Here is a 2,751-nt window from a genome sequence, read left to right on the forward strand (position 1 = left end):
TCGAGACTACCTGGACGGGACTCACCCATTGGCTGTCGGAGATAGGATAAATGATTCCAGCTTGCAAAAGATTGGTTATCTCCTTCTTCACTACATCAAGAATCATCGGGTTGAGTCTTCTCTGTGGCTGTCTTACTGGTTTAGCTCCATCCTCTAAATTTATTCGATGCATACATGTGGATGGGCTAATACCAGGAATGTCCGCCAGGGTCCAGCCTATAGCCTTCTTATGCTTCTTAAGAACAGACAACAACTTCTCCTCTTGCTCATCAGCAAGGGAGGCAGATATAATCACTGGAAAACTTTTGCTATCATCCAAGTAAGCGTATTTTAAATTTGATGGCAAAGGCTTCAATTCTGGTGTGGCCGGCTGGATAGTGGTAGAAGGAGATGGTTTCTCAGCTTGTACCTCATAAAGAAAGTCAGAGGTATATGTACTTCCTGAAACATGGTTAGTCCTATTTGACTCTATAAAATCAATCTCGAAAGGTAAAACACCACCACCAGACATGCAATCAATACCAATTTCAGATTGACTCTCAGCATCAAACTCATACATATGATCAAGTACAATTTCAGACTCAATGCATGAAGAGTGAGAGGCATGCAGATTAGAATAAAGATCAGTCATGTATTCATCAACAACATGGTCAATTATTTCAGCACGAAATACATAAAGATCTTCAGATGGGTATTTCATAGCATCCAAAATATTAAAATGAACAGTTATATCACCTAACTCCATGGATAGTGTGCCTGCATATACATCTATCTTAGTTCTAGCAGTTTTCATAAAGGGTTTTCCTAGAATGATGGGAACTGATCCTTGAGAAAATCCATCCTCCATATTCAAAATATAAAAATCAACAGGGAAAATCAGTTCACCAACTCTAACTAAGACATCTTCTATGAAACCAACAGGATAGGCAACACTTCTATTAGCTAAATGAATTACCACATCAGTTGACTGCAAGGGACCTAGAGATAGAGAATTAAAAATAGACAGAGGCATAACACTAAAAGAAGCTCCTAAATCTAGCATGGCATTATCAAACTTACTATTCCCTATAATACAAGGTATGCTGAATGTACCTGGATCTTTACATTTTTCAGGAATTTGGGGGACAGATTTACCAATCAATGCGGAGACATTTCTGCCCATGCTAATTCTTTCACTTCCTTTAAGCTTTCGCTTATTAGTGCACAGCTCCTTCAAGAATTTAGCATATCTTGGAATTTGCTTTATTGCATCCAGCAGAGGTATGTTTACCTCTACTTTTCTAAATGTTTCCAAGATCTCTTTCTCTGCCTCTTCCATTTTTTTGTTGGAAACTGCTCTTGGAGAGAATGGAAGAGGAGGGATGTGCTGCTTCTGCAAATCAGAATTACCAGTGGAAGATTCACCTGCACAGAAATTGTTAGGTAAATTTTTGTCATCACCTTTTTCTGGAGTAGAGTGAAGTTTGGCAGGTTCAATTGCAGATGAGAAAGGTGCTAAGGATTGAGGTCCTTGACACTGCTTTCCCGACCTCAATGAAATGGCACTGACATTTTTGGGATTTTGGACAGCTTGAGAAGGCAGCTTGTCAGAATTCTGGGACTATTGTTGATTTAATTGTGTAGCCAATTGTCCCATCTGATTAGTTAAGCTTTGAATGGAGGCTCTGGTCTCTTGTTGAAACTGCATGTTCTGCATAGTCATTTGCCTCACAAGTTCTTCAAGGGAAGGTTACGGAGGAGCCTCAACTATTTGCTGTTTCTGGGGTTGTTGCTATTGTTGGATTGGTGGAGGAATGTATGGTTTGCTTGGGCCAGCATCATTTTGGAAGGAAGGAGTAGGCTGCTGTTGTTGTTGTTGAGGGCTAGACCATCTAAGATTAGGGTGATTCCTCCATCCAGGGTTGTATCTGTTGCTGGAGAGGTCATAATTTTTCTGATGTGGTTGATTTTGTTGCTGAGGTTGAGGAGGTCTATTGTAAATGTTTGCAGCATAAGCTTCAGGCTGCTCAATTGCTCCAGGTTGTTGCATGGAAGGGCAGAGGTCTGTATGGTGGTCAGCAGAGGAGCATAAACCACATACTCTTGCGACAGGTATAGATTTCTGATTCAAGGCCAGCTGGGTTACCAAGTTAATCAATGCATCTAGTTTGCCTTCAAGCTTCTTAGTTTCAGATGATGCAGATGAGTTTGTAGCTACCTCATGCACTCCTTTAATGACTATGGCATCATTTCTGGCACTAAACTGCTGGGAGTTGGAAGCCATCTTCTCAATCAAGTTTATGGCTTCAACAGGAGTCATGTCTCCAAGGGCTCTACCACTGGCAACATCTATCATACTTTTCTCCATATTACTGAGTCCTTCATAAAAATATTGGAGAAGAAGCTGCTCCAAAATCTGATGGTGAGGGCAACTAGCACATAGTTTTTTAAATCTCTCCCAGTATTCATATAGGCTCTCTCCACTGAGTTGTCTAATACCTGAGATATCCTTCCTGATGGCCATGGTCCTGGAAGCAGGGAAATTTTTTTCTAAGAATACTCTCTTAAGGTCATCCTAGCTCGTGATGGACCTTGGAGCAAGATAATACAACCAAACCTTTGCTACTCCCTCTAAAGAATGAGGAAAAGCCTTCAGAAATATGTGATCCTCTTGGAAATCTGGGGGTTTCATGGTGGAGCAGACAATATGAAATTCTTTCAGATGTTTGTGCGGGTCTTCACCTGCAAGGCCATGAAACTTTGGAAGCAAAT

The 2,751-nt window shown here is 40.9% G+C and overlaps 1 non-coding gene across 1 annotated transcript; it reads left to right on the forward strand.

Annotated features, from left to right (window-relative positions):
* Window positions 1-2,393: 2,393 nt before the first annotated feature.
* On the forward strand, window positions 2,394-2,500 carry LOC113001716 (small nucleolar RNA R71). Its single transcript, XR_003267204.1, has one exon. It is a non-coding gene; the product is annotated as a small nucleolar RNA R71 (small nucleolar RNA).
* Window positions 2,501-2,751: the final 251 nt, after the last annotated feature.

Source organism: Glycine max, chromosome 5 (assembly GCF_000004515.6).
Source record: "Glycine max cultivar Williams 82 chromosome 5, Glycine_max_v4.0, whole genome shotgun sequence".
Lineage (NCBI taxonomy): Eukaryota > Viridiplantae > Streptophyta > Magnoliopsida > Fabales > Fabaceae > Glycine > Glycine max.